The sequence below is a fragment of the Monopterus albus genome, unplaced genomic scaffold, assembly GCF_001952655.1.
Source record: "Monopterus albus unplaced genomic scaffold, M_albus_1.0 scaffold31.1, whole genome shotgun sequence".
In the NCBI taxonomy this organism is placed as follows: Eukaryota; Metazoa; Chordata; class Actinopteri; order Synbranchiformes; family Synbranchidae; genus Monopterus; species Monopterus albus.
The window spans coordinates 2,582,631-2,597,816 of NW_018127911.1; the positions used below are offsets into that span (position 1 = coordinate 2,582,631).

At 41.1% G+C, this 15,186-nt stretch overlaps 1 protein-coding gene across 26 annotated transcripts in view; it reads right to left on the reverse strand.

The window, feature by feature from the left end:
- Positions 1-11,058, reverse strand: part of adgrl2a (adhesion G protein-coupled receptor L2a) — a 91,089-nt gene extending 80,031 nt beyond the window's left edge. For 18 of the 26 annotated variants that reach the window (XM_020596699.1, XM_020596695.1, XM_020596698.1 and 15 more), the window contains exon 1: positions 10,637-11,057. The gene's annotated coding sequence lies outside the window, so the exon portion shown is untranslated. Of the gene's footprint in view, positions 1-4,451; positions 4,637-10,636 lie in introns of those variants that run through there. The other 8 variants (XM_020596706.1, XM_020596693.1, XM_020596700.1 and 5 more) reach the window with 2 other exon arrangements.
- Positions 11,059-15,186: the final 4,128 nt, after the last annotated feature.

A 15,186-nucleotide genomic window follows, 5' to 3' on the forward strand; every position in this document is an offset into this window, starting at 1 on the left:
TGCATAGGTAATCCACTGAAGTGTAATTGCTATGGCTCTAAGTTATACGAAACAATGGCAGGAGAATAAGGCTCACTATGAATATAAAGTGTGCGATAACAAAGTCCCACAGTGAAAGAGAAGGTAATAGTTTGACAAGGGCTCTTGCTGGGGAGGAAACTTCTCTGAACAGCGAGCATCTCTGTGAGGCAGTCTCCTAACACGATGCCCTGTTTAGAGCATCATAATGTGCTGAGCTGTACAGATGACAGATGTTTTATACGACTAAAATGGCTGGTAGATGATGTCATAGACTGAGTTTTACCTTTGCTTGACCCGTTTCTGTTAATATAATCGATCAATTGTTGTCTTTGTGTATAACAGTGTGTTACAACATAAATGAGATGCACTTGATAATGTGCAAAGAGTTTTACATTTTACTCAATACGGTCTTTTTAAATTACAGAACAAACCTCATTTTCTTGAACTAATAAATAAAGTAATAGTTGAAATGGGCAGCATTTCACTTTTGCCGGCCACTAAAACATTTTGGAAAAATTTTAAACTTTAGCTCTGAAGGCATGTCTTGATTTGGATGAGAGAGATGTCATGACGCAAACACACTGCTAACATTCACTAAATGAACACATAGCAAACCACTGGTAAGAGGTAACAGTAATAAATTTGAAGGATGATTTGTCATCCTTCTGTATTTTATACACCAAAATATCCAATGCATCAATTAGTACTTTTGTTTGGGGCCATTGTTGCACGCTCCAGTTGCATAAATTGTATTATGAAAGCTTCATTACACATCTTTGTCTTGGTGCAAAATGGTTAAGTTCTGTTAAAGTTTAAAGAGCAAGAACGCAGCCGAGAGCATTCAGAATATTTTCGCAATGTCCTCGAGTAATGAGTACACACCCCTCTGGTTGTTACACTGCTTCTACTATGCACAGCAACACATGAGCCTTTTCAGGTGAGAGAATAAAAGATCCCTTTTTTTGGCTCTTGCAGTAAAGTGAGTAGGCGTTGCGGTGTCTGCAACATTCACCATCTCTCGCTGACTAGACTCAGTCTCGGTGTCTGGTAACTACATTTCAACACTGCCACATAGCAAATGTTCCTGGGATTCATCACAGGCAGATCCTTTAAAGCCACGCTAAATATCTAAACAAAATATACTACCTCACCCCCATAGGCAGAGAGATGTTATCGGCCAAAGCACAGCAAACTTTTCCATCCTTTAGGCAGGTCAAGGCCTCTCGGAGCTGCAGCTCCTCGCCTACCCCCGGGCCTGCTGGACCTATTTTTGATGGTAATGACTGTCCTCCTTACACTGCTCCCCCCAACCCCCCCAATTTCCATCAACTACTACAGAATAGCACTCATCACATTGGTTCAGCTGCTGATGCTGAAGCTAAAAACGAAACGCGTGGTGCCGGGCACAGAGATGCAGGACTTGAGAATTTGTGCAGCCTGCTCCGGGCTTTTGTCCAGTCATCATTTAACCTTGCTTTGATTTTATCACTGTGATTCATAAGGACAACAGGGCGACTCATAATGACAAAAGCAGAGGTTTTGCTTTAATGCTCCTGGCTGTTGTTTCTCATGAGAACACAAACAGAGGCACACTGTAGATTAAGGCAAAATATTTTACATTAGCTTGCCGGCGTTTCATTAACTAAGTAATGACGACCAATCAATGTCATCGATCTCCAAAAGAGGAAGGTCCCTGAAAAAGTAATACCAGGTTTTATAGACTGTTTTTATGTAGTTGCAGTAAGCTATAAAACAGTCTGTAAAACCTGACCTTTTTAAAAAACTAATTAGAATTCCAGAATTTCATCTACTGTGCAATTACTGGGTCACAGTGTAACAAGGCTGATTACATAAATATATACATTTTTAAATATAAAATAGCATTTTATTTTCTGCTGTCTAAAAATACATGTATCTACAAATTTGGTGATTTAAAATTTTTCATACATACGGACTAGAATGACAAAATGTTCCTCTTTCTTACATAAACTATTTAAAACCACTTTAAATTAGCTGAGACATACATTGTCACACACCTGAAAACAAGGCTGTGTCTAAGCTCACGAGGGTCGACATTTGGGAGAAATATGTTCTTCAGCAGACAGCGGCCCTGCGATAATGCTAAATATCTATTAAAATTTTACAATTATTTTTGTTACTAGCAATTTAAGACTACTTTAATATTAGCCCAAACAAATATTTAAGTCACACCGTCAAACGTGCATATGCTATCCATGTATGTGCTGTCCTTATTTAGAGGAATCTGTAATGTGGTCATGATGGTCATTTGGTGGCTAGTTCAGTTTTTTTTTTCTTGCTTCTCCACATCTCACTTTCAGTGATAACAGGCCAGGTGTGAAGTAGAAGCTGCAGTTCTCACACTCCTCTTAATTACTAAAACCAGTGCTAGGGACTGAATAGCTGTATAAGACAAACAGGGCGATGTAATGGATAAAGCTTGCAGGGTATGTGTGATTTATAGCAGAATTCACACCAGCAGAGCCGCCTCACATCTCATTTAGAAGGAGGCATGATGAATTATTAGGGCAGTCCGTATATGTGGTTTTCCTGTGCAAATGCCAAAACAATCAATTCATACAGAGACACACTGAAGTGTCAATATTAAGCTTTCCAATTTTCATTAAAAACACATGAATAATTTGACATCTCTGTGTACACACACATTCAGAAGCTCAACTTATGTGCAGTATTTAAGATGTTCATTACTTAAGCTCCACCGCCACCAGCAGTAAAGAGGGAACTGCATCCAACAGAAGTGAATGCCAGGCCTGGCACAGCTGTAAAGAGAAGTCATCGGCCACTGCCGCTCATTCTTTGCCTGTGTTAATCGCACACTATCTTTATTCACATCAGCCCTGCTCCTTGTGTCCCTGCACTGTGTTTCACACTCCTAAGTTCAAATTGGCAGGATAGTGACACGTTGCACTAGTTCTCCAGGTTGAAAATCTTCTCGGCATTGTTCCTTTCCAATAGACTTCTTTTTTTTTTTTTTGGAGACAGCATGATGGCTGTGTTATGATGTACAATTGATCCAATAGTCTTTTTCTGTGAGATATTTCTTGCTTCTGGCTTTCTCTTTCAGGTATTCACTGAACCAAATAAAGAGTGCAAAATTTTTTTTAAACTAGAGGTTTAGTTATGTTTTCCAAGGTCCTCACTGTGTGACTTTTAAAAGCAGAGTAGCAAATATGACATATGAGATTTAAAAGCCTTTAATGCTCTTGAATCTTCTTTTAGATTATAAGATCATCTTCTGAATGGCCTCAATACAATAGCAGGGCAGTGTGTGTACAGTAGAGTCAGCTCCATTTATCTGCAGTCATCATTCACAATATTACAGAGAGACATCTTGCTGTCATATCATACCCCAAAATGTTACTGTAGCTGGATAAATGTGCTGAAGAATGAACACTCAAATGGTGGTCAGGTTTTACCAAGCCAAAGCTCTTAAACCCCATTGTGTTTTACACACAGGACTTTTATACCCAAGCTCCAATGGTGCCAAATCCTGGCCCTTAGGGCAGAAATTTTATTTAACATCTCTTTTCAAGACTGACATTTTGTCCTCTGTTTTCAAATGTTTTTCCAAAGAAGCTTCTCTCTAGTTGACCCAAGCAGAGACCACTGCCTCTGGCTTGTCACGGAGGGAAGAGTGATGCGGTTCTGTGGGCAACAGAGAGGGAGGCTCTGTACTGAGACAGCAGCAGGTGCAGCTGTGACAGTTGCCGTGTTGTTGCTAGACCCGCACTGTAGTCAAGATGAGGTTCACAGATGTAGCCACTCAGTGCAGTGGTTTATTGGCTGCCTGAAACAATGCATCTCTGTCAAGAACAGCACCACCTAAGGCCATTTCAGTCTAAGAGTGCTCTGTATAAAACAAGGCATAGAAAAACCTTGTTCAGACACACAAGGTCAATTCCGCTCTACAGCAACACAACCAAAGCCACCAGTCCGCCCCCACCCGCCAAAAAACAAAACAAATTCTAACATGAAACACTCAGGCTGAAACGTGGAGGTATGAGCCATATTTATACCTCAAGAAGTTTGTCCATCTAAAATATAATAACACTATGTAAATGAAACAACTTATTGTACGAGTGGTTAGTGGAAATGTTATTCTAATGTTATCTACATGTAATTAGCATATTTTTGGTGCAACTTATTGCTACCAGCATTGTCACTGTTCATCAAAACACATTTGTGATTACTTATTACCTAGCCGCTCTTGCAAACTCACTTCTTAAGTCAACCAAGTACCACCCAAAGCTGCACTCTACCCCCAGGTGAATTGTGCAAGACATGCATTCCAATCATGCAACACTTCCAATATATTGCGACTATATGGCCATTAATGGCAACCACATTTTCCATGACTCTTTTTTTTTTTGTAAGCTGGAGAGAAAGCAAACCTGATTCCTTTCTTCAACTCAGACCTTGAAGTAGTCCATAAAGTCCAGTTGCAGGTAGCGTTCTGTTGACTCAGAGTAGTGGAGATCTGAGATATTATGACTATTGTTTTCCTGTAAAGCACCCAGTCTCTGCTTGTTCAATTACTGGAAGGAGCCTCAACGAGGGCGGTTAAATCATTTGCAGAGACATTATCTACGCAGAGACAGAAAGAAAGAGAAGGGGGGAGAGGGAGAGAGAAAGAGAGAGAGGGAGAGAGAGAGAAAGAGCAGACATAGGGGCCAAACTTTAGTCTGAAGAGGAAACAGAAACATTTTTTGTGGACCACACATGGAGGGCACTGAGAGGATAATAGCAGCAGGATTCATGATTCACTGCAGGAAATTAATAGTCTAATACAGTTCTCTCTGTTTCAGTGCCAAAACCCACATAATAAGATAAAATTGTTTTCATTACAGGTGATGATGGAAATCTATGTAGATTATAAAAATGTACACAGGATTTCTGAGTGAGCGACCACAAACTTCATTCTTGCTCACATATGTCGCCTTCAAACCAAACTGACTCGCAAGTGCTCCTCTGTCAGCGTGAGCAATCATTAAGAGATAATTTGATTGTTTTTTCAACTTGGGCTGTGTTTGATGTCTCTGGCATGCTAGCAATTGAACAGACAATTATTTTGTTGATTAGCTTAGTTTTTTAGCAACTTACCATGCCTGTGATATTCCTCTGAAACTCCCAGACCAGACGCTCAACTCCATCTGACTTGGCAACTACACTGCGAGAACAAAGATTTCACAGTCCCCCAACAAATACTGTATAATAAAATATCATTTATAAATGAGTCAGACTTCCACATTAACCAGATAACCAAATAAGCTTATAAGGAGAAATATTCAGTGATGCGTATACTTAAAACCACTGGATTTAATATGGTATCTGGCAGGATTACACCGAGTTTTACAGTGCATTCATTTGCAAGTCTCGCTGTTTTTTTCCATTTAAAAAACATGAGAATTCACTTTGGTCTATTTGATCAAGCAAAATCAGACTCATTCCGATTTCAATCTACGTGAGCGACCAGCGAAGTTTTCTGAATTAAAGCAGTACATCAGTATGCACGCACATAAAAAGAACTAGCGACTAAGTATTGTTACTGATTCATAATCTGTTTTAGTTCCATTTTCAGCCATTGGAATGCATGCTATTGGTGCTTTTTATGGTTTTAGTGGGTTGTTCCAACTGATGCTATCTCCGTCTGGTTTGAATTTTGTATTCGGTATTCTAGGAGAGTGTCATATTTCACTTAATTGCTACACAATAATTCAACACAACAGTTATGAAAATCCTTTTAAAGACAGTCACAGCTACATCTAAAGTAAAGCACGGGGAAAAAAAACAAATTTAACAAAAATTGCTGTTGTTTGAACAAAAGTAAAATGAAATTCTAATGTTAAACATTGTTTGCCAGTTTTGCACTTTGCTATTGCCAGTCTGAATATACCGAAGAACACTCACAGCCCAGCATGAAATTATTTTGGGGGAAAAAAGGCAAAATATAGCAAGAAAAGAAGCACAGGAAGTAAAACTTTTTTCATTTCCAATGAGTCACAATTGTCAAGGACAACAGCAGCCTATATGGAAGAAATATATTGCTCTGGTGTGTTTACCCACACCATCCCTAAATAACAGCCCTGTCTTGTTGGAAAAAGAGCTTTTAAGTGTGGATGTGCTTCGCTCTCCTATAATCCAGCCGAGACATTACTCCTTCCCCTGGCAGACGTCCGCAGATCCCCCCTCTCTCCCAGCCAGGCCTTGCTCTCGGCTGCTATGGCAGAGTCGCAATAAGTGCTGTTTGCTTAGAGCCTTGCCTCCCAGGTTCTCCTCTGTCACACAGAAATTGAATATTTTCCCAAACAGTGTTGCAGCTGTGCACAGATAAGAACAGGTCCTGTTCACATAGCACAAAGAACGAAGACAGTGTGCGTGCGTGCGTGCGTGCGTTGTCTAAAATGTTAATCTTAAATAAAAAAATAATAATCGTAACAAATAAAATGAGAAAAATCACTATTGTGTATAAAGTGTAATTATGAAAACTATTCTTGAAAAAACTACAAATGTGCTCGCAATTTTCTGTTTATCTTTAAATTGTCAACGTGATAAAAAGTAATCAGAACTAGTGTGATGGCTTTGATTTTCATCAGTAAAATAATAATCTTACAAAAATTCAGTAAATCCTTCTTTGACAGCGGTATATTGACAGACATTTCTTTCATTTGTCTTGGGTGTGACCAGAACACACGCTGCTAAAAGCACACAGCATATCTTATCTGAAACCCACACAGTGCTTTCAACATGTAAATTGTAAAGTCTGTGAGCCAACACTGAAAACCCTGTCAGTGTGCGACACACACCGTTTTATGACCAGAGGATGGAGGGGAGTTTTATGACCCAGTTTTGCACTTTGAACTTCTTTTCCTTCTAAATACCTTTTAGAGAAGCACAAACAAGTGAAGCAATGAAAAAGAGATGCCAGATAAGCTCAGGGAGGCTGCCACTTAACCAGTGCACAGGGAGCTACATGAGAATCGTCGACTAATATCCGTGTTGTTTCTTGTCACCACAGTCTGAAACAACCCGTACTTTCTACTGCCTACGTCCTTGCTCTGTAATGTTCTGCTAGCAAATTATTTAGGCAAGCAGAAAGTTTCACCTGCCATTTCAGGGGCGCTGAATCCCCTGCTGCACTAGAGGCCTTTGGCAAGTGGAAACAAATGTTTCACAAAATGGCAGGGAGGGGGACACATTGGCGCACAGCGTTTTACTGATTGCCAATCGTAAAATAAAATCAGTCATGAAAGGGGAGGTACTGAGGCCCACCAAAGGCCTCCACATTACATCAAATTTGCCATAGCTTTCTTTTACAGCCTTGTTTACTCCCCTTAATGGCGAGCAGTTATCCGCACAGTATGGCTCCATGTAGGTGGTTTAGCAACAGAAACAACTGCATCTGAAAACACAAACCCACAATTTACACGCCACATAAGCACTGGGATGTAAATTTAAATGCTTAAACTCCCTGCAATCGTTCACTTCTGATGCACTCACAACTACCATGCTAAGGCTGATTTTGCTACGGAGTAGCTAATGTATCATTTGTAAGAACTGCAACGTGAAGTCGGCCCTCGTTCCTTACACACGTTGCAAAACAGTCTGTCATGCTTGTGGAGAAAAAAGAATAATGAGCTTGAATTTGGTGGTGTTCACTGTACGAAACAGCACGACATCCCTACAGGCCAACGCTGCCTCAAACAATCCACTCAGCCACAATGCAACGTGAGAACCAGTCCTGTGGACTCACCAATCGCTGCTCACACAAAGACAACAGGCTGAAACCTATGCTTGTGAGAGAGCAAAACACAAAAACTAAGTGAACAAACTGCCACTAGTCAGTGTGTGTGTATGCTCACGCTGAATTAATAACAAATTACCTTAATAAAGCCAGAGTGGAAATGCCTGGCTTATTGTTATAATTTAAAAAAATCTGAGACTATGAAAGCCACATTATAGTCTGTTTAATACACCGGTCAAATATCCGTAGAGAGCTACTGGTCTGTGGTGAAGACAAACATCCCAGCAGAAAACAAATCAACAGTCCGTAATGTCACAGATTTTGATGTGTTCACACTCATTCACACTCACTGGCTTAAAAGTCTCGTGTGCCGTGAGAGTGTGATATAAAGAGCTGAGAATGGAGTGATATGTAGCACCCTGTCTCCCCCAAACCCACAAAGAAGTAGCTATATTGATCTGCGAGCGGAGATGAACGCACAAGCACAGAGAGGCAATCTGGTGCTCTGGCAGATCAAGAGCGGCTGCAGTTCTCTGAAACCGGACACACTTCCACTGAAACAAGGCTATGGACTCAAAAAAAGGGGCTCTCATGCTGGAATCAAACGCTCACAGGCATGCTCGAGCTGAAGATATGAAGCACCATGACATCTGAGAAAGCAGCTCCCCTCATAAATCCACATTCACAAGTACTGTGTATTATTTCCACTGAGCATAGATACACCTGTTTTTCAGACGCCAACAAACGGAATAGCAATTTTTAAAATGCTCTTCTTTTAATTAGGAATCCAAAAACATGTTTAAGAATTTTTAATTCTGTCATCCTTTCTACTTAGAACCAATGTCTTTCCCCAGAAGAACACTATTTACTCTTCGTGAGCCACTGTACAATTACCCCACAGTGTGAAAGCTGTGACACAGTCCCCCACACCACCACACTAACAAATACAACAAACACGGGGGCGGCTGTGGCTCAGGAGGTAGAGCGGGTCGTTTCCTAACCGGAGGATTAGCGGTTCGATTCCCAGCTTGTCTAGTCAACATGTCGAGGTGTCCTTGAGCAAGACACTAAACCCCCAGTTGCTCCCGGTGATGTCACCGGTGTGTGAATGCGTGAGTGCTTGGGAGTGTGAATGGCCAAATAATGTGTGAAAGCGCTTTGAGTGTGCTGTAAAGCATAGAAAGGCACTATACAAGTATAAGACCATTATGTTATACACAAGACATCTTACGGCCCTACTGCTTACAAGGATGGGGATGGATACACAAGCCTTTCAGTTTTACCAGCTCACGCACTCATTCTCAAGCCTTTTCAGTCTCAGCCAAAACCACTGGCAGAAAAAAAATATGGCTCCCTCCATTGTGCAAGACTCTGGCCACTTTGATATGCTAATGTGTTCCTCCCAAATTTGCACTTGCATTATTCAAACATTTTTTTTATGCACAAACAGATGAAAATGGAGCTCCCCAATAAAAAGGCTTGAAGTAGCAGTGTAGCCCCTGAAGCCTGATAAAAGCATGCATTAGCTTATTGCATACACATTCCTGAAAACCCAAGACCTATTATTAAGCTGCCTGTGTATTTAAGTGGCTGTCACTTTGTTATGTGTGGTGCTGCAGATAAGCCACTTCATCCCCCTGGTTTATTCTTTTGTTTCCTCTCACCTCAGGAATATACAGTTAGAAAAGGTTGTGCAACTTTGCCTGTTCAGTCACGATTGTTGTATAAGATCATTTAAACGCGTTTTGTCACATTTTACAGTAACACTATACCCCACTACTGAGCAGCCAGGATGAATGTGTTCTATATTTAATTATAGACACCAAACTTAGAAATTACTCGCATTCACTGACCCTAATCCAGCCTCCGTGCCTAATTCTCTCTCTCTCTCTCTCAGTGTCTTTCTCTTAAGACTAGATGTACAACCAAAAGACACAAAAAGCTGAGGGCAGGTTATGTGGAGACTGGAGCTACATTTATCCCGAATGCACTGATCGATGACTGAGGGTTGCTGCTCTGCTCCAGCTCCAGCCCACCGTGCACTACCGGCTGGGCGCTGTGTCTTTCTCGGGCCAAGAGGCGCACACCGACACCGCATGTGTGCTTCTGCTGCCTACTCTTTTTTGGTAAGACGCGTTCCGAAACGGCAGGCCTAAATAATAAATGTGCAGTAAAAGGATCTAATTTTACTGCCACTCTGCGCCGACTGGGTCTGAGTTAAGTCTAAACACCCAAACACGCCCCCCCTTGTAAATGTTTTCATTTTATTTCTACATTTGACTGATTTCATGACGCACGCATGTGACCCGCTGCACAGGTGATCTCTGGACAGAACTAAACATTACAACAAGGCAATGCTTTACTTCTTTTTTATGTTTTTATACAAATTGCTTAGTCTCAGTTGTAATAGATTAGACTGTGAATGCTCTCAAGAGCATCGTTTTCATTCATCCAAACGCGGTCGCCGAACAAATCAATCCACATCTGGTTATGTTTTGATGAAGCACTTTTCAATTACGCACGGCACCCCTCGGACTGTTTAACTTACTGCAATAACAGGTGTTCCGATTCCAAAAAAAATCATCGTTCAAGCCAAAGTAACCTATTCTCTAAGTTAAATGTGACCTTTTTTACTTTTTAAAGTAGCAAACTACACTTTAACACTTGAGTAATGTTGGTTTTTAAGAGTCCCGAAAGCAAATGAAAGGCTCTGAAGTGACCGAGCAAAGAAAGTAAAGTTACTCCACTCCACATCAACTTGTCAAAATACTGCTAAGAGTCTGATTTATAAAGTGCGATGAGACTAGTGTGCAGAAAGGGGAGGACTACTCTTACCTTTTTGAAAAGCAGTGAAGCCAAACAATGTTGAAATGAAGTCAGTAGGAAGGAAATGTGGATCGTAAAAAAAGAAATGTCAAATTGTGGAAAGACAGTCTGATGGGAACTCCTCTGTGGCGAAGAGAGTGAGTCTGTAGGTCTGAAGCATGCTCCCCTTATCTGGGACAGAGGCTGGTTATCAGGCGGCAGGTCCCACTCTCGACCCGAACGTTCCTCTATACTGGACACACACTTCCATGGCAAGCAAGGTGTTGCTCTGCGTTAAGTCTCATCAACACCTCATGCGCCTCTGAGCAGCATCAATTGTCGCCTCTCCTGTGCGCCTTCACCCCCGAAGCAGCAACAACAAACAAGGAGAGTAGTGGCGGAGCTCGGGGACCAAAAAAAAAAAAAAAAAAAAAAAAAGGAGAAAAAGGGGGGGGGGGGGCTTTTTCAGTGTCTGGTTAAGGGGCGAAGACGAACACAGCTCCCCGCTACTTTAGCCGTCGGTGCTGCTCCTCCTGGCTCCTCTGAATGAGACTGTGAAGACTGGGCAAGTTTCAGCGGCTCGCCTCTGGAAGAGATCCCGTTCACAGTGTTGAGATACTTGGTGGAAGCAGCGCGGAGCAGACTTCCAGTAAACAGCGCCAGTGCAGTGGAGAGCAGGCTGCCGTCTGCAGGAGCTGTCTGAGCAGAGGGCTCCAGAAAAACCTGGCATGGACTCTGATCCGCGATGACTCGGAGTCTAGACACCGTGTAGGACCAGCAGCAGACTAATCACATCAACTTATTATGATGCCCGGCAGGACTCGGGTCTTTTTTTTTTTTTACAGTACTGGAAGATTCAACAATATCATATAGAAAAGAAGAGAGGTTGTCATTTTACCCCGCCTTCATTCTGGCCTCCTTTCTGCTTAGAGATGCACCACTGCCTTCTTTTTGGCCATGAGAGGCCCATGTTCTGTCACAGTAGGCAGTCCAGCCTATTCAGCCAATGACAGAGGACTTATTCTGCCGTAATACTACCAAGCATCACAAGGAAAATAGAAGTACAGGTTTCCCTCCACCCCCCACCCTCACTCCAACTGGCCCCATAGGACAGCACTCCGGCCCAAGTAGCAGCGGTCAAGCCGATGCTGTTATGTAGAGCCAAGTAGTTTGTCAAAGTGAGAATTTCTCTTCCAGGTCTATTGCACTTTTCTTTTACATGATTCGCAACACCATTTGGCAGGCAAGGGAATTTTGTTTGGCTGCCATGGCCTTGACTGTTGCACTCCTTACTGTAAGCCACATGTAATGTTGATGATCCACATTTTGTATTCTCTGTTTAATACAGGCCATTACAGTTCATTTTGTACACAATTTCTAATTTCCCAAGTTTCAAAATAAAGCTGGGGTCTAGTTTATAATTGCAATATTCATTAACACCACATAAAAATCTAATTTTCAGTGTAGCTGTGTAGCTTCACTTTTTCACGAGGGGCCTCTGTTTTTAAATCAGAAAACCTACATAAAATAAGCACACAGGTCACAATTCTTTTCTGTTTATTTCTGCATTTGCTGAAGACTTGGAACATGTTATGATCTGCTCCGGGAATTCTGTCCAGAAACATTATCAGGCAGAACGTGGGTACGCAGCTGGCTTCAATAAAAACTGTCTTTCACCCATTATGGAGAAATGGGAAGTTGAGTCACGCCGGCCAGGTGAAGGTAAATGCAAAGTCGAGGCAGATTTATGTTTTCATAAGCATAATTTTACATAATAATACAGCTTTTTTTTTGCAAGGGACAAAAAAGAGAAAACAAATGTAATAAAAGGTCACCCAACGGCAGGCATCCATATCTGGAGAAATGTTTATTTATAAGCCAAGACTAAAAACACGTGGTGGCTCTGTGGCTTCAGTTGAAGCAGCAACTTAAACCTCCATTTTGAATGAATTCATTTGAATCTGCTTCCTCAGAGTGTCAACAGAGGGCATTAGACTTATATTACCATTCATCTGGATGAACATAATTCACTGAACTGTAAAATTCACCACCAGATAAACAGGTGAATACAGAGATATGTTTGAATCATTACATTTTTTTGTTAGTTACAAACCCCCTTGTGTGTGACCCCAGCTTTTACAGTCATTTCTTTGACAAGTAACAGCCATTACACATAAATCTTTTATGGGTTTATGATAAACTGTGACATAGTCCTATCTTGCAAATGTGGCACACTATTGCACATAATCACTCACCAAATGGTGCATAATAAATACTGGCTCTTTCACTCTGCTCAAAAACATTTCAGAAGGTGAAAAACAAGGGGACATTATCACAGCATTAAAATATCAAGCATAATCCAACAAAATGAAAGTTTTCTGTGTGTGTGTTTGCAGGATGGTGAAGATGTAACTGTAATGTCTTTCTGTTTTTATATCTGCTGAAAACAGTGGCAGATGCTTCAGACAGACCTCAGCCATCCATGGTGAGACCAAGCGTCCCCCTATTTCCCATGTGGCTCCAAGCCTCCTCTTAACCTTCAATTGTTCAACTAACAATGCTTATTGGTTCCTTCCCAAAATATTTGCACATGATTGACATCTCAGGCACACATGGCCAGTCACAGGACTGCTGCTGACCCCCCCCACCGGCAAATCGGAGTCCTTTCGCTGATGATGGACAAAGATTCAGCCAAGTTACATGCTTCAGAGCACAATTAACAAAGCCGCATCCAGCCTCGATCCTTCAGTCATTTGTTCGTTTAGCGTTTGTGACCTTCATTTTTTTCATTTCAGTCGACTCTGCTGGGCTTGACCTTTCTGCTTATGTCATGTACCTTGTTCAAATCTGTCTGGCTGCTCCTGTAGCTGACACACTGTGTAAGTTTACAGTTTTCTCTATGGTTTGGTGAAAAGTGCAGATAAAAGAATCTGTTAAAATACGCAGTGAGGGACTGCAGGTCCCTTTTTTCCTCTTGTCACATCTCTCTCAGCCACTACAGAACAAAGGTTCAAAGCGAATGTTCAAGTATGTGAACTGCAAGGTAGTGATCTTCCTTTCCCTGCTTTGTTTGCATAAAATCCTGCAGCTTGATCTGTTCCAAACCAAGTGAAACTCCTCCACGTCACATCTACACAGGGTCTCTCGGTATTCTCTCATCAATTTTGTCAAGCTGGCTTTAGTGGTCTCCTTGGATATCATACTCTCGGAGTAGACTCATAATCAAAGAAGGCCTCTCTACACAGCGGAGACTCGGTTAATATTTATGTAGCCATGGGCAACCGTGCAGCTTAGAGTTTTGACCTCACTTCTGCAGCACCTTTGAGGAGCTGTCGTTTGTCTGCACTGGCTGAACTAGGCACAGAGATTATTTAGGGAAGCAACACGGCTTGTATGGGGGTTTTACCAAAAAAAAAAAAACAGAGCTTTTATTGTGTGTAATGTAAATATTGCATGTTTGGATGCTCACAAAGCCTTTCATCAAGTGTGTATGAGGATGCTGAATTTCAGCCTGTGGCCAATGTGGTAATTAATAATAGATCATTTAAAGTTTTTTTTTTTACTTTGGTTGTTGACTTGCTTGTAAAAATGAATTTTGACATGAACATCTGAATACTACCCCTATGTATTTATTTAGACTTGCAGTGATTTTATTTTAAAGTGATACCATTATTATTTGCCCTGTATTATCATTATAATACTTTACTATGTATTATAATCAACCACCCTTATTTTCACAAGTATCCTGAATGAGTGTTTTCCTCAAGGCTTATATTTGGTGTTAAATACTGTACAATGCCAATTGGGTATTTACACCAGCATGCACCTAACCCAAAATCAATAATGTATAAAAGAGTAAGACCATCCTAAGCCTTTTTGAATCAATAGTTTTCATTGTCTCTCTCCCTTTTTTCCCATTAAACAGACTTAAGAATGGTAGCCCATGAAATCAGCTTCTGTCTAAATGTGAATCACCATGTGTGTGATGTAAGCAGGCAAACCAAGTAAAATATTATCAAATCAAGTCTCAATGAATGATCTCATCATTCTGCTCAAATTTCAGTTATTTAATCACTACGTTTGTTAAAAAAAAAGTCACCCTAGTCAGCCCCCCCCACACCCCCCACCCCCAGCCTAAAAGAGCCAAGGACCTATAATTGACTCAGCAGACAGGAAGCAATTAAAAAGAAGTCAAACACATGAGGGGCTTTGAGATCAGACTTGAAAAAAACCAAGGTCCAGCGTGGGCATGTTGGGCACTGGCTTGCACAACTGTCAAATAAGTTGACTGTTGAGAGACCACACTACATAAACAAATCATCTTAAGCAAACTGTGTCGAGAAGTCAACATTTAAGAATCTTAGCACTCCTTAAACTGTGCTCTATAATCAAACCTTTTCAGAAAAATGCTCTCTGCTACAAAACAGCCTTTTGCTCTCTCTGAGGTTTGATGTATGAGACTCATGTTGATTTAAACAAGCACAAGGGAGCAGGGATATAGGTGAAGAATCTATTCAAATGTTTTGTATGGAAACGCAGACAAGTGGAAACAGATGTGCTTCACTTGTGACCTATAAAAA